At 29.8% G+C, this 25590-nt stretch overlaps 1 long non-coding RNA gene across 1 annotated transcript in view; it reads left to right on the plus strand.

Moving 5' to 3' along the window:
- The window catches only part of LOC134241893 (uncharacterized), a 38115-nt gene extending 15917 nt beyond the window's left edge, over positions 1-22198 (plus strand). Inside the window, exons 2-5 of the long non-coding RNA XR_009986752.1 lie at positions 20069-20116; positions 20820-20867; positions 21393-21440; positions 22149-22198. This is a non-coding gene — a long non-coding RNA (uncharacterized LOC134241893). The remainder of the gene's footprint in view (positions 1-20068; positions 20117-20819; positions 20868-21392; positions 21441-22148) is intronic.
- The last annotated feature ends 3392 nt before the right edge of the window (positions 22199-25590 follow it).

Consider the following 25590-nt stretch of genomic DNA (forward strand, 5'->3'; position numbering starts at 1 on the left):
CAGCTTCTTCCAGCTACTTACTGAATTCTATAGGGTCTTGTCTGTATCAAACTACATCTCAAACCATGCAAGCTTCTTCAAGCTACTTACAGAACTTGAAAAGGGCCTTGTCTGCATCATACTACATCTCAAACCATGCCAGATTCTTCAAGTTACTTACTGAATTTTAAGTGGTTTTGTCTGTATCAAACCCTCTCAAACATGCCAGTTTCTTTAAGTTACTAACTGAATTTTATATGGTCTTGTCTTTGTAAAACTACATCTCAAACCATGCCAGCTTCTTCCAGCTACTTACTGAATTCTATAGGGTCTTGTCTGTATCAAACTACATCTCAAACCATGCCAGCTTCTTCAAGCTACTTACAGAACTTGAAAAGGGCCTTGTCTGCATCATACTACATCTCAGACCATGCCAGCTTCTTCAAGCTACTTACAGAACTTGAAAAGGGCCTCGTCTGCATCATACTACATCTCAGACCATGCCAGCTTCTTCAAGCTACTTACAGAACTTGAAAAGGGCCTCGTCTGCATCATACTACATCTCAGACCATGCCAGCTTCTTCAAGCTACTTACAGAACTTGAAAGGGCCTTGTCTGCATCATACTACATCTCAGACTATGCCAGCTTCTTCAAGCTACTTACAGAACTTGAAAGGGCCTTGTCTGCATCATACTACATCTTAGACCATGCCAGCTTCTTCAAGCTATTTACAGAACTTGAAAAGGGGCCTCGTCTGCATCATACTACATGCAAGACCATGCCAGCTTCATCAAGCTACTAACAGAACGTCAAATGGGCCTTGTCTGCATCATACTACATCTCAAACCATGCAAGCTTCTTCAAGCTACTTACAGAACATCAAAAGGGCCTTGTCTGCATCATACTACATGCCAGATCATGCCAGCTTCATCAACTACTTACAGAACTTCAAAAGGGCCTTGTCTGCAATACACCAATACATGTGGCACTAGGTCTTGCGAATATCGTCATGATATCAACTGTTGAGTCGTATTTTCTTCACAACAGATAGAAATCACTAAATTAGGACATATCAAATGCATAATGAAGGCTATTATAAACACTGTCTTAAATCAATACTCTTCAACAAAATGATCTGAACCGAATCAGGCTATCATATTTATCAGCATCGGAATACATTATGTACAAATAATGGAGCATCAATAATATGCATTTATCTTATGTTCTTCATTTCTACGTATTTGAAAATACAACGTCCAGAATTTGGAGCATAAAAACCACTGTGGCTAAACAAGGTTTTATTGAACAAAAATTTTTACTAAAATAAAACGATGTTTCATCATTTTTCGAGATTATATCAGGAACATCAGGAACTATATATTCAATTACATGTACACTGTACATTATTTCCAAGATTTGAAAACAACTTCAGTAAAATGAAACTAGCTATATGCAGTTCTATGCATCAATGTGTCACAGTACAATGTAGAATTGTAAAATTTTAGAACTGTTCGAACCATATCATGAAATTCATATACAATTAGCTTCCAAAATAGTGTGTCTCGTTACTATAAATTAGAAACAGAGGAACTTTGTTCATAATTGCTACCAAATACCAAGCCATCATACGAATAAAATTATATATACATGTACCAGGTACGTACGTGTATTAATTACTACCGTGACTTTACTAGAATTATACTCATTCTCAAGTAACACATGTATATATATTTATTTATTTTTATTTTTTTTTTTTTACAAAAGCTAAATTCAAGCTGAAAAACGGACATTAATCTGTGTCCAAATGCTTACCAGATTCTCTGTTCTGCGCGTGCCTCTATCTGCTGTTAGAGTCGTACCCGTAGCTTACATAGTCCTATGGTCTATGAGGCTTAGTAACAACGAAACAAACAAAACTGGCAGAAGATTAGACGTTGACAAACGTTTTAATCACTCAAGCTTTCAGGAATTACGATTAACAGAATAAAATTTTGTTGCCTTAATGTGAAAGACACAGAGGGTGCTTTTATGGTCCCCTTTACCCTATCGTTAATAATATAAACATTGTTTTTTAATTCAAATGTTATTTTTATACTTTCATTCTTTCTTTGAGAAAGTCGCAAATAAGAAATTACCAGTTTGTAGCTGCACCTTCAAATGTGCCAATTTTTCCCCACATGGAATCCAAACGTGTCAGAGATGCCCGGAACCTCGGCTCTATTTGTTTGTGGATAATCAGCAACTGTTTCTACATGAAGCTAAGCGCTCGTCTAGTATAGACTGATTTCTATCTCCGATCTAAGTCTGTTGCAATGTAGCAGCGAACTTCGAATAACTTAAAACACCCGAAAATCTACCTTATACGTGACTGAATCATGCGTAGCACGGATTCAACCTATTCACCCGTAAACAAATAAACAACCAATCGATCTCCTTTATCGATGGACTTAATCTGCATACAAAACAAACACACGTGTTTTACCATAACTTTTATAAATATATTATACATGAACGTAAAGACGATCGACGGTTTTTTTTTTGTGCTGACGTCCTAAATCAATAAGAAATTCAGTATAATAAAATAAATGGTGCCTGTTTTGGAGGGTAACATTTGAAATTGACACCCCTCGGAAAACCATTGTCAACCTCCGCTGACGCGTCGGTTGACAATGGTTTTCCTTGGGGTGTCAATTTCAAATGTTACCCCCCAAAACAGGCACCATTTATATATTGTTTTAGTCTTGGTATAAAACATTATAATAATTTTTTTGTTTAAATAAAGGAATTGTAGTATTCATCATTATATGGAAAATGGTATTGTGAAATAGTGTGAAAAAACCATATCTTCAATTATTTTTTCTCAAAGAAATCTATTATTATTGTCAATTCACTTTGAATTGATAACTGTAAGTAAATATTTTGAAAAGGAAGATGCAAATCATATCAGATTTATTTCAAATGTAGTTCCTTATTCTATGAATTAGAAAGATCATTAAAATGTTCATGAATGAGATTGAAATGTATTTTTTTCAACAAATACTAGTTCGTATAGAATCTTTGTCATTTGCAAATATTTTAATCGTTCTATAACTGATATTTCAAGTAATTCAGGCGTCCATTTTTAAACTTCAGGTTCAGCAAATTCATCACTTAATGAGACAACGACTACATCATTCGGAGGTAATAAACACATACATTATTCGTTGTTTTAGTTTTGGTATAAAACATTACAATAAATTTTTTGTTTACATAAAGAAGTTGTAGTATTCATCATTACATGGAAAATGGTATTGTGAAATAGTGTGAAAAAACCATATCTTCAATTATTTTTTCTCAAAGAAATCTATTATTATTGTCAATTCACTTTGAATTGATAACTGTAAGTAAATATTTTGAAAAGGAAGATGCAAATCATATCAGATTTATTCTAAATGTTTTCAAATGTAGTTCCTTATTCTATGAATTAGAAAGATCATTAAAATGTTCATGAATGAGACTGAAATGTATTTTTTTTTTCATCAAAAACTAGTTTTTCAATCCTCTCCATAACTGTTTTTTTATCCTACCAAGATAGGATCTTTGTCATTTGCAAATATTTTACTCGTTCGTGAACTGATATTTCAAGTAATTCAGGCGTGCATTTTTAAATTTAAGGTTCAGCGAGTTCATCACTTAATGAGACAACAACCACATCATCCGGAGGTAATAAACACATACATTTTTCTTTGCTTTAGTCTTGGTTTTAAAGATATTAATTTTTTGTCCAAATAACAAAAGTGCTATATTCATCATTATGTAGAAAATGGTTTTGTGAAATAGTGTGAAAAAGTCATGATAATTAGAGAACGCCTGTTAAAACTTGCTGAAGACTGAAAACAAACTGGCGTCTCTGTCTTTAAAACAACAAAACAAACCTCTCCCCCACAATACGTTGTACCATATCTTGAATCATTTTTTTCTCAGAGAAATCAAATTATTATTGTCAATGCACTTTGAATTGATCTATGTAAATGAATATTTTGAAAAGGAAGATGCAAACCATATCAAATATTCTAAATATTTTGAAATGAGTTTTTATTATTCAATGAATTAAAGAAAATAACAATACAAATGTTTATGAATTAGATTGAAATGGATTTTTTTTTTTTACAAATACTCTTTTTTAATTCCTCTTAATAGCCGTTTTTATCTTGAAAAGATATCATCTTCTTCATTTGCAAATATCATAATCGTTCATAAACTGATATTTCAAGTAATTCAGGCGTCCATTTTTAAACTTCAGGTTCAGCAAATTCATCACTTAATGAGACAACGACTACATCATTCGGAGGTAATAAACACATACATTATTCGTTGTTTTAGTCTTGGTATAAAACATTACAATAAATTTTTTGTTTACATAAAGAAGTTGTAGTATTCATCATTATATGGAAAATGGTATTGTGAAATAGTGTGAAAAAACCATAAACAGTGGGACGGACAACTTCGGAATGGACATTTTTCCGAACTTGCGCACCCTTTTCCTTTAAAGCTATCATCTTAGGGTTTTTTTTAAATGGTGGGGTTTTTATAATCAAATTGATTTATGAAAAAAAAATTCAACATTTTCTGCTAGTTTTTGAGATATTTGAGTTCAAAAACAAAAATCCCATGGGGAAACATGAACTTAAAAATACCCCACAAAAAAACCCACAAAAACCCCATGGGGTTTATTTTTCACCCCATGGATGAAATAACCCCACGAAAATCAATGTAGGTTTTTTAAACCCATATGTTGCTTATATTGTCATATGGGGTTTTTTCTCCCACGTTTCTTTATCATGGGGTTTTAAATCCCATGTATTGATATATTTACTGTAAGATAATTCCTAAAAACTTGGGTTTTTTCTTAGACTAATGGATCATTAGTATCTTCTCTGTTTCTCATTTTATAAAAGTGGATAGTTATAACAAATATCTATTATTTTTCAAATTTTCAAGTATTCATTCTTCAAATTTTTGCTTATGTAAAAGAAGATTTATATGAAAACAGGTTTCTAAGGCAGTTGCCTCCCAAAATGAAACATTCATCATAAAACTCTTCACAGATTATTTGATCGATGACCATTAATCTGAATATTTAAAAAAATGAAACAAGAAAATTTAATACCAACACAATAGCAACCAATTCACAGTGTCCAAAGAGGGTCTCTTTCCTTAACTAATGTATATTTATATATGTTAGGTTTATATGATGTCTAGTTTGTGGATTTTTTTAAATCTCCATTCCCCTTGCATTCACCACTAATAAGATTGGATTTATTTAATTCATGTGCAATATATCTACATATTTAATTAATGGAACTCAATTCAGTTATATATAATCACAAAGTACAACTATTAAAATCTTTTGATTCACCCAAATATTTAAAAATAAAATATTTATGCCTCTTGGATCCACCGCTTATCAGTTTAGATCATGACCACACATGACATATAATCTTAATGCTTAAAATCAATCAGCCATATCAAGGATATTAATGACTATGGCATAGTCATTAATATCCTTAATACACAACAAATATTTCTTTAAAAAATGAATATCCACTCCCCATGGATCCACCATTAATAAGTTAAGTTCTTGATCACACATGACATGTAAGATTAAAGTTTGAAATAAATTAGCCATAATCATTATTATCCTTTTACCCACTACAAATATTTAAAAATAATATCCGCTCCCCTTAGATCCACCACTTTTAAATTAAGATCATGTTCACACCTGACATAAAAGCTAAATGTTTGAAATAAATTAGCCATAATCATAAATCATTAATATCCTTTGATCATTCACAAATATTTAAAAAAGATAAATATCCACCCCCCTTGGATCCACCACTTATGAGTTTTGATCTTGATCACACATGACATATAAGTTTAATGTTTGAAATCAATTAGCCGGAATCAGTAATGTCCTTTTACCCATCACAAATATTTAAAAATAATATCCACTTGCCTTGGATCAACCACTTTAAAATTAAGATCACGAGCTAAATGTTTGAAATAAATTAGACATGATCACAATTCATTAATAACCTTTGATCAAACACAAATAATTAAAAAAGATAAATATCCACTCCCCTTGGATCCACCACTTATAAGTTTAGATCTTGATCACACATGACATGTAAGCTATATGTTTGAAATCAATTAACCATAATCATTATTATCCTTTGACCTATTACAAATATCTATCTACTCCCTTTACATCCACCACAACTCTTATGGCTATATATATATATCAAAACAATTAATATCCACTTGCCTTGGATCCACCACTTCTTAGTTAAGATCATGATCACACACAGAAATATTAACTAAACGTTGAAATAAATTTGCAAAAATCATTAGTATCCTTTGATCCACCACAAGTATTTAAATATCAACTCCCCTTGGATCCACCGCTCATAAATTTAGACTATAATACATGACATAAGCTAAATGTTTGAAATCAATTAGCCATAATCATAATTAAAAAAGATGAGACAAATATCTCATGTCGCTTTGTCTTAGGTAAATGAGAAAAGCAATAAACGAACGAAAATATTACAACCTACAGTATTCCCTTAGATCCGCCATCATGTCTTTAGATATTGATCACCAATCTGATTTATTCTTCTTTTTTTATCATTAGGTTAGGTATCTTTATTATTTTTATGAATGAATGAATATTATGAAAAATGAAATTAATTGCATCTCTATGCTACTCTGTCTGAATAAAAAAAAAGCTGAAATAACCACTTAATATCAGCCAAAAAAGCAGGTACAATGAATATGATTAAATAAGACAACATATACATTGTATACATGTACTACGCCTTTACGGTACCTTATTTACTACTAGTAATTTTTTTAAGTTTATACCTGTCATCAACCAGCTCGACTGTTAAATCTACATTGGATAACGAATCAATTTAGGCTTTACATAGATCATGTACATTATAATTATTAGTAATATATAATTGGAATTCCTCGAAAAATCTTTGTTTTCTAATTAGAAAAAAAGAAGTTCTGAAATTATTAAAACTAAATTTTCATCCTGCAAGGTGCAGTCAGGCAATATTGATCTCATTCTGACAATATCACTTTTTTTCATTGAAATAGATCTACATGTATGTCAAACATGATATTTCTTTTTCTTATGATACTTAAACTTTCTAACTATAAACTAAATTATTGTAAGAAGACGTTTATTTTTACAGAAAGCATCTATATGCATTATCAGGTCAAGGTCAGTCAATCCCTTTTGATGAGTTCTTTTGATTTTTGTCCCCCACCTTAGCGAATAAGAGAGGACATTAAATCTTATTCATCTGTCATCTGTTAAATGGTCAGCTTATCAATGTCACAAAAACTTAAACTTTGGTCATATCTTTTGAATGAGATGAGATAGGGCTTTCAACATGTTCAAATTATACATGTATTACCTGTGCGAATTATTCCTTTCTTAATACAGATTACACTATCATGATTTTTTACCATTATATCTTGACCTTGAAGTATGACATAATTTTCATAAATATTAATTCTTCCTTATGACTTTGATTTAGAAGAGATAGGTTTTTCATATGTCTGTTGCAAGATATTTCTGAGCCTGCTATGATTTCTGACCCCTTGACCTTTATTCATGTTTGACCTAATTAGAAAAAAAAACTTTGGAGCTACAGTAACTCTTCAATAAGGTATTTCCATACATGTCGTATGATTGGCACTTTGTTTTCAAAGTGATAATTTTTGGTTCACAGTTTTTTAAAAGGAAAATAGAAATTTCACATCTATATCACTGCAGTTGTTAAGATCCACCCTTGTGAGTACCCCATAAAAGTACATGCAGGGATTAATTATTGAACTCATTCGCACAGACCTTATGTAATAGAATCCATAAATAAACTGAACTTGAACTTGATTAACCTTAGACAGGCACAATGTGACATACCCTACTGATACATGGGACACCCTGACAGATATTCCTCCTCCCTAAATTGACTGTTGAGTAAGACTAAGAAAACTAATAAAAGTTATATTAATTTTTGACCATGTATATTCCTCTAATATCTATCATATAGAGCTTGATTCCGTTTTGCAAGAAATAACCCCCAAATTCATAGCATGCTAATACTTACATCACTGACATGTAAACAAAACTAATTCCTTCAGACACTGACTGACAGCAGAATTCCAATTGGACATTTTGTGATGTTAATGGAATAATTCACACACGCCAAATCAATCAGACTGATTTAAATACTTGCGTGAATTAATCCTTGTTAAAATAAAGTTTTTAATTCCATCATTAGGCCTGTACATCCAGACAGGTGGTCTTCTTCCTTTCCGCTCTTCTGTAGTGTGACTAAAATGGGTAGCGAAACCCGGGCCGGGCCGGCCGGGAATTTCGAAACTGAAAACCGGGTTTTTGACAATAATGAGATGAATACACATTATTTCTTCATGAAATTTACGGACATAGTTTATTACTATAAGATTTGCCTTCGCTGACAGTTTTGAATTAAAATGTTATGTTTATCCATCATTATCGCCGATTGTCCTTTTCAAGGTGACTAAAATGGGTAGCGGGCCCGGTTTACTCATTTTAGCGATTTACACTTAATTAATTTCGGTAATTATATTTACAATTATTTCCGTTAGATCTTTGTAATTCAACTTAAACTATTTAAAACATCTTATATTTGTTGTAATATATCCCGATTATTAATTAAGCGAAGCGTTTACTAAAGTGCCGAATACATGATGACCCACCTGAAGTAGATCTTTATATTCATTCATTCATTCATTCATTCATTCATTCATTCATTTATTCATTTATTCATTTATTTATCAACACATGATTAATCCACCGTTACAAGCATATTACATGTAAATATTAGGCCTAATATGTACGATCGCGTAAAGCGTCCCTTGCTCGGCCCCTTTATCAAGCACATGATATGCAATCGAGATTTTTTGTTCACACCCGTTTATGTCTCAAAAATAGTATACCCCTTACTCTTCTCGGTCTGTTGTAAAAAAAAAAAATAATTGTATTTTTTATACGAAGATAATGGACTCTCCGGTCAGTCTTCGGACTTGTTTGATTGTAAATGCATGATAGGAATATCAAAGTCTAAATCATTAAACAAAAGTTAAATTCTTACGACCCACCCGTCCCCATTAATCTATATTTTATAAATTTTATTCTATATCAATAATATTTTATCCCATATTACAAATGCATGGAAATCGCGTATTTATGGTACTAGGTATGGGGGAGGGGGGGTCACATGTATGCAATCATTTTTTAATAACTTCAGCGCGTAGAGCATGGTCGAACCACTCTGTACACACTATATAGAAAATATATTGTAAGATTCACCCTCAGGGCTGTATTCCGAGGGGTACATTGTAACCCAGACGTACATCACACGTATATATATACAAGGATTCGGTTCCACACCTAAGTAGTGACACCTGTCATTTCCTGTTTATATTGCATAATAGTCGTCTAGTCCCATCTTAGAGCAGTCTACATGTACTTTCAAGAATGTTATAATTTCTGGTTTTAAAATAATGGTTCAACATTTCTATCTCAACCTAGGAGTAATACAAAAGATTTTACGCTTTTTTTTAATTCAAAGTTTTTTATATTGTTCTTGTTAGGATCTGATTTTGATGGAATTTAATCATATTTCACATCTTTTTTTCTATCGGGTTTTCAAACTCTGGACATGTAAAGTTATTTATTAAAAGTGTCAGTTTGTTCAGCATTAAAAATGTTAGTTTGTTCAGGAGTAAAACGGAACTGGATTATGTAGATCTGGGGTGTGTAGATATTGGTTTCTCGGAAGTTAGCAAAAGGGGGTGGGTAGGTTTAACTCCAGACTCTAGTTGCTGTATTATTATTATTCAAACATAATGTATAAGATTATGAAAATAGATAAAACCAACAAGGTTGAGGAAATTTCCGTTGAATCCAACTCGGATTAAAAATAAGAAACAAATTCACGTTCCGTTTATTTTAATACACCCCTGCGCAAAAATATGAATGGTTCCGTCCAAACCTATTTAGCGTTTCGATGTCATCATGGTCAATATCTTTTGTAACGTTTACGAAAAAATTAAAGGCTGTATTAATCAATAAATTAATGATTAATAAAATAATAGTTTTAATTCTTCCTTTCAAAATGTCTCATATCCTATCTACTAATCTAGTCTTCTTACTACTGAGGACAATATAAGTATTATACGATCCGCTTTACAGAGTTACGTCCCTTTCTAAGATCGAAGATAAAGATTTGAAATACATATGGTCATTTCATTAACCTGAAATTATTTTCCTATCTAAACAATAAAAGCTAGTGTATTTTTCATTTAACAATAGTTTTGACAGTAACATTTTATTTTGAAAGTTTAATAAAGAAAAACGACAATTTCTAGAATCTTGATTTAAATTCTTCAAAAGTATCAAAAGCTGTCTCCGGAGAACACTTGGTATATAAACAATGAAAGAAACTTTACAGTTTGAAGGGCAATTATTGTTATTTTCATGTTACACTTCTGTCTACAGTCTATCAACTTAAAGATAATAATCGAAACAAAAATTGGTACATGTATAAGATATAAAGCATATGTTCACATTTACAATTAATTTCACACAACTGCATGACATGAACACGTGCCTTACTATATATTGCAAGTTAACAAGACAAAAGAAAACAGTCGCGATTTGCTGAAATACTGTAGTCAGGTTAATTATGTAGAGGGATGCAGCCATCTTACACGTATTTAAGTGATTTTTACTACATATATATTTAAATCTAAAGAACTGCACAACCTTAACCATGTACATCAACACCAATTATAGAGTGTTAACGGAAACCTTAAACAATATTCCTTATACATTTCATCGTTATTTGGTAACAACCCCCCCCCCCCAAAAAAAAAAAAAAAAATCAAAGGCCTGATTATTTCAGAATGCTTTATACTTAACATGCTTAACCTATTCCAAACTTCCCCTCAAGTGTTGATATACAACTAACAGAATTTGTTGTTAAATTGTTTTACACCCCCCCCCCTCTCTCTCTCTCTGCATGTTTTTTTTTTTATTCCACTTATCTTGTCAACAACTAAAATTGAAATTTTGTGGGGGGGGGGAATAATAAAAAATGAAAAAATAAAAAAAAATAACTGCAAGTGCAATAATTTTATACAGAGGAGAGAGAGAGAGAGAGAGAGAGAGAGAGAGAGAGAGAGAGAGAGAGAGAGAGAGAGAGAGAGAGAGAGAGAGAGAGAGAGAGAGGAAGCCATGTATTATTTAATGACCACTGAGTACCTAATTATTAAATTATGATGATTTTAATTGGAGTATTGAATCATGAAAAACAGTCTTAATTAAAACCCTTTGATTAGTGTTGTCATAAAAGGGATGAATTGCAGATTGATTTTCAATTCATTAATTCTGAAAATCTGTATAAATTTGTAAAAGATCAATTAAATTGAAATCAGTGAATTATCCCTATTTCACACCTTTGAAAATATATTGGAGAATTTTGCCCAAAGGAATGTTCTCACACCTTTCAGAGTTTCAGTCTATATGATGATATACCCGGTATATACATATATTCAAGAATTCATTTCCACACAGACTGATCATTACACGAACCATTTCCTGTTTACTATATCCCTTTGTGTATACATAGCTGGTTTCAGAGTAACTAGCTACTCTAAATTTTTTTTTTAAGTTTTCCTAGTAAAAAGCACATTTCAAAGTGTTCATTGATGAAAATCCAAAAAAAAAAAAAAGAAAAAAAAAAAAAAAATGAAAAATTTACTTTTTTTTTGTAATTTTACTAATTGATAATTATTGTGTTATTGCCATGGAAAACGGTCATTGACATATTGATAAATTTCCAAATACTTGGATGTAAGCAGAGACATAATAACTGTTATTTATGTCTCTGATGTAAGGCTTCATAATGTTCGAATGACATTGAAATGTTATACATATACTGTACAACTGATTTATGTATATACGTTAAACCTATGAACTGTATGGTTCTTGGTAATAAACAATACAATGGTTTGCTCATTCAAAATCATTTGCAACTTATTTTCATAAATAAGAATTCATACAAGTATTACTCAACTTCTTCATATATTTCTTATTAAACAGATTTAAAAATGTAATGTATCTTCATGGAATACTTTTCCAACATTTCTTTTTAATTTTACCAAATTAATTTGTGAATGCCTACATATAACATATGACCTTTTCTATTAAAATGTTCTTACTGGTGCAGATTATAACAACTTAAAACAGAGTTGAGACTTAAAATTATAAATTGTAAGAGGACTTAAATTTACATAGGGAGAATCCATCATCATGTTATACTCAGTCATTCGTACTAGTGTGTTCTCTTAACTGGCCATAAATTTCGTATTTTTCAATGAAATTTGGCAAGTATGGATTTATTTTTCTTGTAAAAGTATGGTCTTTCTTAATCTAAAATGATAAATTGTAAAACTGAAAGAGGACATAAATTTACATAGGAAGAATCCATCATCATGTTATATAAATAGTCAATCGTACTAGTGTGTTCTCTTAACTAGCCATAACTGTTTCATATTTCAATGAAATTTGGCAAGTATGGTTTTATTTTTCTTGTAAAAGTATGGTCTTTCTTAATCCTAAGGCCAGCATTTTTTTATTTTTAGGTTTACGAACATCAGAATGAAAAAGTCCCATAGGAGGAGGAAATAAAAAAAAAAATAAAATTATATTTTGGATACATTATTGACTTTTCTACATTAATTTTTGCTTCTTTTTTAATGCTCTCCTAACAGGCTTCTTGCCACTGGACACATAAGGGTTACAAAGGGGAAAATACAACCTTTAATTGTTTATTTCATCATCTACTAGTTGGGGGCAGTGATATAAATCTTTTGATATTGGACAAAATACAGATTTTTAAAAAAAAAATCAATTTTTTAAATCTCTTTTTATATATCTTCATTTTTGTTTTCAATGTGTGTTAGGTAGAAATTATTTCTAAAATATTAATATACTCGAGACCTATAAAAGTAATAATTCCTTTCATAAAACAGACAGGGAGTATTCCCAATGAGTATTGAGGAGTAGGGTGGAATTTTTTTCAATTAAGTGTAAAATAATTTTTCTGGCTGCCAAAAACAATACTACATGCCTGTATATATTTGTATATTCTTGTTTTTAAATAGTTAAAATATTTTATTTCTTTAGGCTATTGTTTATTTCTTCCTCAAATGGACTTAACTTCTCCCATAGTTTTATTCATTACATCTCATGCATAAGCGACCCTTTTCTGAAGAATGATGCTAAGACTGTAAGTTATGACAGAAACCTAAACAATGTCTCTGACAATAGCTACCATGGGCAGTTTTAAACCTGTGGGAGGAAAATAATTTACAATTAAAGACAGTTACTTTTGAATATACGCAATTACGCATACATAATTATCTCACCAACATGTCACTTTGCAACAAAGTCGTCAGCATTTTATTGTTCTCTGAACGGGTGAAACGTTTTGAATGGCACTCCTATCGATAAATATTTACATTAAACTAATCTTTAGTGCTGGTATGGACTTGACACAAATTTCCCTCATTACCCGCCATGTTCATTTAAAACCGGAAGTACGAGTTCGTAAATTTGAAATCTCGATCCCGACTCAAATTTGACATCGGAAAGAAAAAAATATGTTTTTCTCAATTTTATTTTTTTTCTGAAAATTCAAAAACCTGAGCGGCGGGTTTGTAAACCTAAAAATAAAAAAATGCTGGCCTAAGTGATTAAATTGTAAAACTAAAAGAGAACATAAATTTATATAGGGAGAATCCATCATCATGTAATACACAGTCAGTTGTACTAGTGTGTTCTCTTAACTGGCCATAACTTTTTCATATTTCAATGAAATTTGGCAAGTATGGTTTTATTTTTCTTGTAAAAGTATGATCTTTCTTAATCCTAAGTGATTAAATTGTAAAACTAAAAGAGAACATAAATTTATATAGGGAGAATCCATCATCATGCAATACACAGTCAGTCGTACTAGTGTGTTCTCTTAACTGGCCATAACTTTTTCATATTTCAATGAAATTTGGCAAGTATTGGTTTTATTTTTCTTGCAATGGCATAAACTTTCTAAATCTTACATGATAAGTTGTAAAAGAACTGAAATTTACATGGGGAGAATCCATCATCATGTCATATTCAGTCAGTCGTACTAGTGTGTTCTCTTAACTGGCCATAACTTTCTTATTTTTCAATGAAATTTGGCAAGTATGGACTTATTTTTCTTGTAAAAGTATGGTCTTTCTTAATCTAAAATGATAAATTGTAAAAGAACTGAAAGAGGAAATAAATTTATATAGGGAGAATCCATCATCATGTAATACACAGTCAGTCTTACTAGTGTGTTCTCTTAACTGGCCATAACTTTTTCATATTTCAATGAAATTTGGCAAGTACTGGTTTTATTTTTCTTGCAATATGGCATATATAAACTTTCTAAATCTTACATGATAAGTTGTAAAAGAACTGAAATTTACATGGGGAGAATCCATCATCATGTCATATTCAGTCAGTCGTACTAGTGTGTTCTCTTAACTGGCCATAACTTTTTCATATTTCAATGAAATTTGGCAAGTATTGGTTTTATTTTTCTTGCAATGGCATAAACTTTCTAAATCTTACATGATAAGTTGTAAAAGAACTGAAATTTACATGGGGAGAATCCATCATCATGTCATATTCAGTCAGTCGTACTAGTGTGTTCTCTTAACTGGCCATAACTTTTTCATATTTCAATGAAATTTGGCAAGTATTGGTTTTATTTTTCTTGTAAAAGTATGGTCTTTCTTAATCTAAAATGATAAATTATAAATTTCTTGTATTTTGTAATTCAAACTTTATCAAAGTATTTGTTTATATATATTTTTTTGAAACATTTAAGGAAAGGAGAGACTGTTTTCTACTCAAAGCTATAAGTTTTAAAAATTTAAATAAATTATCGAAAACGGAGGAGCTTTATAGCTGCCTTATAGACATAATTTATATTCAAAAATAAATATTAGATTTTATATAGTCAGTCCGTACCTGTATGCGTATTGAATGAATTTATTAGTCCTTGATAATGCTGACCAGTGAAACCTTGAGGGCTATAGGTCTTTTCTTTCATTTTATTTCATGTAAATTTGCTTGGTGTGGTATTTTTATTCCATAACACCTTCGAAACGCTACCAGTTCGTCTTCTTTCATCTCTTTTTTTATGATTTAAATTTATTAATTCCTTTGAAAAAGCTATAAAAGTGTTATATTGCATGAAAGAAGACGAACTGGTTCTTTTAATCACTTTAAAGAAAGCATTTTTCTGGTTTAGGATTGAGAAGCTACTGCATTTACAGATTATTTAGAATGGAATACAATGGGATTTATTCCCAAATCAGGGCCAGTGGGCATAAACATCTATAAGTATAATATACTTAACTTTTGTCAGTGTAGCTGAAAAACAAATTCCGGATAAATATAACAGTTTAGTCTTTGAATTTTACGCTATTTGTCAGAGTCACCCATATGTTTCTTAGAGTACGACTTATACATAGGGAAAGAAAAAGATGTGGGTGACAATGGTGCCAAAATGAGGAATTAGAAGTATCACAAGTCATGATTTGATTTGGTCTCCTTCAATCAATTTCAAAAACATTCTTTGAAAAGTAGAGAAGTTTTTGTCTTTGTTTGAATCAAGTCCATTATGCTACAAACAGCAGAGCTCAAACTAAACTCCATGTAAGTAGAACAACTATCATTACTATGTGATTCACGATCAACAGTGTTCAATAACAGGTCACAGGACTGAGGAGTCGGCAGTTTTATCAGTAAAATAGTGAAAACAATAACCTGTGAGCTACGCTAGCGTAAACAAAGTCACGTTATTTTTTACATTGTTTTTCTGATGAAATTGCCGGTCCACTCCAATGTCTTTTTTTATATTCATTTCTCTCCCCCACTTGGAATATTAGATTAACTTTCAAACTTTTAATCCGTATTTGTTTACTTTTTCACTTACGGGTCAGTCAAAAAAATACAATTTAATTCCCTTCTTATCATGCTTATGCCATGTCTAATTTACATATGCAGTGATAAATGTACAGTACTTGGCCATAAGTGAGTCATAATTTTATTTTTCCACTATATATTTCATTAGGAAACACATTTTTCTAAAATATTCTTGCAGTGTCATTTATTGTTTCTTTTTAATGTCTAAAACACCATAAAATGCAGAATTTGTTGTAGTTTCTTCACATTATTTCAAAATTGTTTAATCACAGGTCAAGTGCAAAACAAAAATTTTAAGACTTCAATTTGTTAAGAAATCATAGTAATTTGAGGTTAGAAAATTTTGTCATGACAATATTTTATGATTTATTCTCAATAGTTTAAGTATCATTTTGTTTATCATTTAAGATAAGAAAATTTGAATAATTCTGCATGTTTCAGTGAAAAAATCATGAAAATTGAGCTAAAATTGACTTCACAACAAGTTTTTATGAAAATAGGTTTTTCAATGAAATATATAGTGTAAAAATAAAATTATGACTCACTTATGGCCAGGTACTGTATATCAATGAATTTGAAAAAAAAATTAATTAATTAAATTGTTACAAAGTTGATAAAAATGTACATGTATTGTACTTAATTTATGTTGCAACTCCAAACAATATTTATTTTATAATTCTCACTTGATAATTACAAGCATTAAGAGAAATAATATGGGTTTTTTTTACCCCACATAAAAATTATGGGATAATAAACCCCACATTTTATTTTTAGTGAGACGTGGGTTAAAAAACCCCACGAAAAATAATATGGGTTATTTAACCCCATGGGGTGAAAAATAAACCCCATGGGGTTTTTGTGGGGTTTTTTGTGGGGTATTTTTAAGTTCATGTTTCCCCATGGGATTTTTGTTTTTGAACTCAAATATCTCAAAAACTAGCAGAAAATGTTGAATTTTTTTTTTCATAAATCAATTTGATTATAAAAACCCCACCATTTAAAAAAAACCCTAAGATGATAGCTTTAAAGGAAAAGGGTGCGCAAGTTCGGAAAAATGTCCATTCCGAAGTTGTCCGTCCCACTGTTCATATCTTCAATTATTTTTTCTCAAAGAAATCTATTATTATTGTCAATTCACTTTGAATTGATAACTGTAAGTAAATATTTTGAAAAGGAAGATGCAAATCATATCAGATTTATTCTAAATGTTTTCAAATGTAGTTCCTTATTCTATGAATTAGAAAGATCATTAAAATGTTCATGAATGAGATTGAAATGTTTTTTTTTTCATCAAAAACCAGTTTTTCAATCCTCTCCATAACTGTTTTTTATTCTACAAAGATAGGATCTTTGTCATTTGCAAATATTTTACTCGTTCGTAAACTGATATTTCAAGTAATTCAGGCGTGCATTTTTAAATTTAAGGTTCAGCGAGTTCATCACTTAATGAGACAACAACCACATCATCCGGAGGTAATAAAACCTACATTTTTCTTTGCTTTAGTCTTGGTTTTAAAGATACTAATTTTTTTGTCCAAAAAACAAAAATGCTACATTCATTATTATGTAGAAAATGGTTTTGTGAAACAGTGTGAAAAAGTTATGATGATTAGAAAACGCGTGTTAAAACTTGTTAAAGACTGAAAACAAACTGGCGTTTCTGTATTTAAAACAACAAAACAAACCTCTCCCCCACAATACGTTGTACCATATCTTGAATCATTTTTTTTCTCAGAGAAACCAAATTATTATTGTCAGTGCACTTTGAATTGATCTATGTAAATGAATATTTTGAAAAGGAAGATGCAAACCATATCAAATACGAGGGGCGTTCAATAAATAGTGTCATTGGGGCTCTGAAAGAAACAAAAAACGCTTTTCGATAACTTAGTCTTAATGATTTAACTAAAATATTCTCTTCAATTAAAACGCATATCCGTAATTTTTTCACTCAATTTCTAATTGTTTTTCGAACACATTTTTGAGTATGAGCCTTCGTATACTGGAATATGGCAGATTCTTTGATTTGCAGTACTTGTTTTTTCTTTCTAATAGACGTTTTTCTAAGTTTGGGAAATGAAACAAGTCAAAGGTTGAAAGATCTGGCAAATTTTGTAGGTGTGACAATACATTAACTTTCTGTTTATCCCGAAAACTCCTTTACTTTTCATGGCCTTTGGGTTTGGACGCCGTCATGAAGACATTTAATGTAGTGAATTTCTCATTCTGTTTCCTTCCTCTCTTAAACCTTTCATTTTTTTGCAAAAAATTGTTTTCTAGACTCCTCCAGAAATTGAACTTCCTCATCGAATATGAATTTGAACAATATAAGACCGCTAATATTTAAGAAAATGCCTATAAACTGTTTTATGCTCATTGCAATTCTTTGCTCTTCTTAGGCCTTTCCAGTTTTGTCAAGTGCATCTTATTGTAAATTTGTTCTGAGGGCTTCAAGCAAAATGGATTCAAGTTTAATTATCTGTTAGAATTTCATACAAACGTGGATATGTACATTTTTTGATTTTTTAAAATAATTTTTTGGAGATTCCTACACGCTGTCGTTTTCACTCATTTTTCAAAATATAGGTTTACCTTTGAGTATTAAACTTTTTTACTGTAAAATGTTTCTTTAAAACAGTATGAACTATCCCCAAAATGGTTTTTATCAATTTTGCTATGTGTCTTACAGTCATTAATTCATAATCAGTCACAATTAGTTGAAATTTCGCAAATTTACATCGGTTGTTGTAAGTCATTGTTGCCAAGGACGGTACCCATTTTTGATGCCCATTATATAATTTTTAATTATTAAAATCTACATGTTCATTTGTCTACTAAACAGGCATTGGCTGATGTAAATTTCACATATTTCAGTTCAAATATTTTTGAGATATTAACAAGTTTTACAGCTGCTTTAATGAAGCGTTTAATTTTACTCTAGTTTACTGATTCTTGACCATTCATCTTAATGCAGTGTCTCGAATAGACCTTGTTTTCCAGCTCCCCACGATGAAATAATGCAATGAAAAGTGGTCACACAAACTGTTATCAATTCATTAAAGATTCAATAATGAGAGAAAGTCAAGCTTTATGTCATATGACTACTATGTTGTATGTCATCGAGCTAATGACATTATGTATTGAACGCCCCTCGTATTCTAAATATTTTGAAGTGAGTTTTTATTATTCGATGAATTAAAAAAAAATAACAATACAAATGTTTATGAATTAGATTGAAATCGATTTTTTTTTACAAATACTCTTCTTTTAATTCCTCTCAAAAACCGTTTTTATCTTGAAAAGATATCATCTTCTTCATTTGCAAATATCATAATCGTTCATAAACTGTTATTTCAAGTAATTCAGGCGTCCATTTTTAAACTTCAGGTTCAGCAAATTCATCACTTAATGAGACAACGACTACATCATTCGGAGGTAATAAACACATACATTATTCGTTGTTTTAGTTTTGGTATCAAACATTACAATAAATTTGTGTCTAATTAAATGCTCTATGCTCTAATGCTCTATTCATCATCATATGGAATATGGTATTGTGAAATAGTGTGAAAACGTCATGATGATTAGAAAACACCACCTTTTCTCAGAGAAACTAATTTATTATTGTCAATGCATTTTGAATTGATGATTGTAAGTAAATATTTTGTATAGGAAGATAACAATATCAAATTTATTCGAAATATTTTCAAAAGAATTTCATTTTTCAATGAATTAAAAAAAAAATACAAAAGTTTATTAATGAGATTAAATTGTTTTTTTTTTTTTTTTTTTTTTTTGTTTTGTTTTGTTTTTTTTTTTGAAAGAAAAAACTACTCTTCTAATTCCTCTCGGACTCAGTGACCTTTTATTTAAAAACTGATAGCAAATTTTTCATTTGCAAATATCACAATCGTTCGCAACTGATATTTCAAGTAATTCAGGTGTCTACTCTCAAACTTCAGGTTCAGGAAATTCATCAATTATTGAGACAACGACCACATTATCAGGAGGTAATAAAACATACATTATTCGTTGTTTTAGTTTTGGTATCAAACATTACAATAATTTTTTGTCTAAATAAAGAAACTGCTATATTCATCATTATATTGAAATTGGTATTGTGAAATAGTGTGAAAAAGCAATGATGATTAGAAAAGACCATCTGTGAAAAATTGTTAAAGACTGAAAACAAACTGGCGTTTCTGTATTTAAAAAAACAAACAAAACACACCTCTCCCCCTCCCCCCCTCCACCCGAAAAAATCGGTGTACCATATCTTGAACTATTTTTTTTCTCAGAGAAACCAATTTCTTATTGTCAGTGTAGTTTGAATTGATAACTGTAAGTGAATATTTTGTAAAGGAACATGCAAACCCTATAAAATTTATTCTTTATGTTTTCAAATGAATTTCATTATTCAATGAAATAAAAAGATCATTAAAAATGTTTATGAATGAGATTGAAATTGATTTTTTTTTTTACAAAATTAATACAAGTTTTTCAATTCCTCCCCATAACCGTTTTGATCTTAAGAAATTGAAAAATAGATTGAAATGGATTTTTAAAAGACAAAAAATACTAGTTTTTCAATATTTCTCAATAACTTATTTTATCCTTCAAAGATACAGTTAAGCATCTTTGTCATTTGCAAATATTTTAATCGTTCTATAACTGATATTTCAAGTAATTCAGGCGTCCATTTTTAAATTTAAGGTTCAGCAAATTCATCACTTAATGAGACAACGACTACATCATCCGGAGGTAATAAACACATACATTATTCGTTGTTTTAGTTTTGGTATAAAACATTACAATAAATTTGTGTCTAATTAAATGCTCTATGCTCTAATGCTCTATTCATCATCATATGGAATATGGTATTGTGAAATAGTGTGAAAACGTCATGATGATTAGAAAACACCACCTTTTCTCAGAGAAACTAATTTATTATTGTCAATGCATTTTGAATTGATGATTGTAAGTAAATATTTTGTATAGGAAGATAACAATATCAAATTTATTCTAAATATTTTCAAAAGAATTTCATTATTCAATGAATTAAAAAAAATACAAAAGTTTATGAATGAGATTAAAATGTTTTGGTTTTTTTTGTTGTTTTGTTTTGTTTTGTTTTGTTTTTTTTGAAAGAAAAAACTACTCTTCTAATTCCTCTCGGACTCAGTGACCTTTTATTTAAAAACTGATAACAAATTTTTCATTTGCAAATATCACAATCGTTCGCAACTGATATTTCAAGTAATTCAGGTGTCTACTCTCAAACTTCAGGTTCAGGAAATTCATCAATTATTGAGACAACGACCACATTATCAGGAGGTAATAAAACATGCATTATTCGTTGTTTTAGTTTTGGTATCAAACATTACAATAAATTTTTGTCTAAATAAAGAAACTGCTATATTCATCATTATATTGAAATTGGTATTGTGAAATAGTGCGAAAAAGCAATGATGATTAGAAAAGACCATCTGTGAAAAATTGTTAAAGACTGAAAACAAACTGGCGTTTCTGTATTTGAAAAAACAAACAAAACACACCTCTCCCCCTCCCCCCCTCCCCCCGAAAAAATCGGTGTACCATATCTTGAACTATTTTTTTTCTCAGAGAAACCAATTTCTTATTGTCAGTGTAGTTTGAATTGATAACTGTAAGTGAATATTTTGTAAAGGAACATGCAAACCCTATAAAATTTATTCTTTATGTTTTCAAATGAATTACATTATTCAATGAAATAAAAAGATCATTAAAAATGTTTATGAATGAGATTGAAATTGATTTTTTTTTTTTTTTACAAAATTAATACAAGTTTTTCAATTCCTCCCCATAACCGTTTTGATCTTAAGAAATTGAAAAATAGATTGAAATGGATTTTTTAAAAGACAAAAAATACTAGTTTTTCAATATTTCTCAATAACTTATTTTATCCTTCAAAGATACAGTTAAGCATCTTTGTCATTTGCAAATATCATAATCGTTCGTAAACTGATATTTCAAGTAATTCAGGCGTCCATTTTTAAACTTCAGGTTCAGCAAATTCATCACTTAATGAGACAACGACTACATCATCCGGAGGTAATAAACACATACATTATTCGTTGTTTTAGTCTTGGTATAAAACATTACAATAAATTTGTGTCTAATTAAATGCTCTATGCTCTAATGCTCTATTCATCATCATATGGAATATGGTATTGTGAAATAGTGTGAAAACGTCATGATGATTAGAAAACACCACCTTTTCTCAGAGAAACTAATTTATTATTGTCAATGCATTTTGAATTGATGATTGTAAGTAAATATTTTGTATAGGAAGATAACAATATCAAATTTATTCTAAATATTTTCAAAAGAATTTCATTATTCAATGAATTAAAAAAAATACAAAAGTTTATGAATGAGATTAAAATGTTTTGTTTTTTTTTTTGTTTTGTTTTGTTTTGTTTTTTTTTTGAAAGAAAAAACTACTCTTTTAATTCCTCTCGGACTCAGTGACCTTTTATTTAAAAACTGATAGCAAATTTTTCATTTGCAAATATCACAATCGTTCGCAACTGATATTTCAAGTAATTCAGGCCTCCACTCTCAAACTTCAGGTTCAGGAAATTCATCAATTAATGAGACAACGACTACATCATCCGGAGGTAATAAACACATACATTATTCGTTGTTTTAGTTTTGGTATAAAACATTACAATAAATTTTTGTCTAAATAAATAAACTGCTATATTCATCATTATATTGAAATTGGTATTGTGAAATAGTGTGAAAAAGCAATGATGATTAGAAAAGACCATCTGTGAAAAATTGTTAAAGACTGAAAACAAACTGGCGTTTCTGTATTTAAAAAAACAAACAAAACACACCTCTCCCCCCCCCCCCCCCTCCCCCGAAAAAATCGGTGTACCATATCTTGAACTATTTTTTTTCTCAGAGAAACCAATTTCTTATTGTCAGTGTAGTTTGAATTGATAACTGTAAGTGGATATTTTGTAAAGGAACATGCAAACCCTATAAAATTTATTCTTTATGTTTTCAAATGAATTTCATTATTCAATGAAATAAAAAGATCATTAAAAATGTTTATGAATGAGATTGAAATTGATTTTTTTTTTTTACAAAATTAATACAAGTTTTTCAATTCCTCCCCATAACCGTTTTGATCTTAAGAAATTGAAAAATAGATTGAAATGGATTTTTAAAAGACAAAAAATACTAGTTTTTCAATATTTCTCAATAACTTATTTTATCCTTCAAAGATACAGTTAAGCATCTTTTTCATTTGCAAATATTTTAATCGTTCTATAACTGATATTTCAAGTAATTCAGGCGTCCATTTTTAAACTTCAGGTTCAGCAAATTCATCACTTAATGAGACAACGACTACATCATTCGGAGGTAATAAACACATACATTATTCGTTGTTTTAGTCTTGGTATAAAACATTACAATAAATTTGTGTCTAATTAAATGCTCTATGCTCTAATGCTCTATTCATCATCATATGGAATATGGTATTGTGAAATAGTGTGAAAACGTCATGATGATTAGAAAACACCACCTTTTCTCAGAGAAACTAATTTATTATTGTCAATGCATTTTGAATTGATGATTGTAAGTAAATATTTTGTATAGGAAGATAACAATATCAAATTTATTCTAAATATTTTCAAAAGAATTTCATTTTTCAATGAATTAAAAAAAATACAAAAGTTTATGAATGAGATTAAAATGTTTTTTGTTTTTTTGTTTTGTTTTGTTTTGTTTTGTTTTTTTTTTTGAAAGAAAAAACTACTCTTTTAATTCCTCTCGGACTCAGTGACCTTTTATTTAAAAACTGATAGCAAATTTTTCATTTGCAAATATCACAATCGTTCGCAACTGATATTTCAAGTAATTCAGGCCTCCACTCTCAAACTTCAGGTTCAGGAAATTCATCAATTAATGAGACAACGACTACATCATCCGGAGGTAATAAACACATACATTATTCGTTGTTTTAGTTTTGGTATAAAACATTACAATAAATTTTTGTCTAAATAAATAAACTGCTATATTCATCATTATATTGAAATTGGTATTGTGAAATAGTGTGAAAAAGCAATGATGATTAGAAAAGACCATCTGTGAAAAATTGTTAAAGACTGAAAACAAACTGGCGTTTCTGTATTTAAAAAAACAAACAAAACACACCTCTCCCCCCCCCCCCCTCCCCCCAAAAAATCGGTGTACCATATCTTGAACTATTTTTTTTCTCAGAGAAACCAATTTCTTATTGTCAGTGTAGTTTGAATTGATAACTGTAAGTGGATATTTTGTAAAGGAACATGCAAACCCTATAAAATTTATTCTTTATGTTTTCAAATGAATTTCATTATTCAATGAAATAAAAAGATCATTAAAAATGTTTATGAATGAGATTGAAATTGATTTTTTTTTTTTTTACAAAATTAATACAAGTTTTTCAATTCCTCCCCATAACCGTTTTGATCTTAAGAAATTGAAAAATAGATTGAAATGGATTTTTAAAAGACAAAAAATACTAGTTTTTCAATATTTCTCAATAACTTATTTTATCCTTCAAAGATACAGTTAAGCATCTTTTTCATTTGCAAATATTTTAATCGTTCTATAACTGATATTTCAAGTAATTCAGGCGTCCATTTTTAAATTTAAGGTTCAGCAAATTCATCACTTAATGAGACAACGACTACATCATTCGGAGGTAATAAACACATACATTATTCGTTGTTTTAGTCTTGGTATCAAACATTACAATAAATTTGTGTCTAATTAAATGCTCTATGCTCTAATGCTCTATTCATCATCATATGGAATATGGTATTGTGAAATAGTGTGAAAACGTCATGATGATTAGAAAACACCACCTTTTCTCAGAGAAACTAATTTATTATTGTCAATGCATTTTGAATTGATGATTGTAAGTAAATATTTTGTATAGGAAGATAACAATATCAAATTTATTCTAAATATTTTCAAAAGAATTTCATTATTCAATGAATTAAAAAAAATACAAAAGTTTATGAATGAGATTAAAATGTTTTTTTTTTTTTTTGTTTTGTTTTTTTTTTTTTTTTTTTTTGAAAGAAAAAACTACTCTTTTAATTCCTCTCGGACTCAGTGACCTTTTATTTAAAAACTGATAGCAAATTTTTCATTTGCAAATATCACAATCGTTCGCAACTGATATTTCAAGTAATTCAGGTGTCTACTCTCAAACTTCAGGTTCAGGAAATTCATCAATTATTGAGACAACGACCACATTATCAGGAGGTAATAAAACATACATTATTCGTTGTTTTAGTTTTGGTATCAAACATTACAATAAATTTTTGTCTAAATAAAGAAACTGCTATATTCATCATTATATTGAAATTGGTATTGTGAAATAGTGTGAAAAAGCAATGATGATTAGAAAAGACCATCTGTGAAAAATTGTTAAAGACTG

Source organism: Saccostrea cucullata, unplaced genomic scaffold (assembly GCF_032062105.1).
Source record: "Saccostrea cucullata isolate Sc308-1 unplaced genomic scaffold, CSIRO_AGI_Scuc_v1 ctg2774, whole genome shotgun sequence".
Classification (NCBI taxonomy): domain Eukaryota; kingdom Metazoa; phylum Mollusca; class Bivalvia; order Ostreida; family Ostreidae; genus Saccostrea; species Saccostrea cuccullata.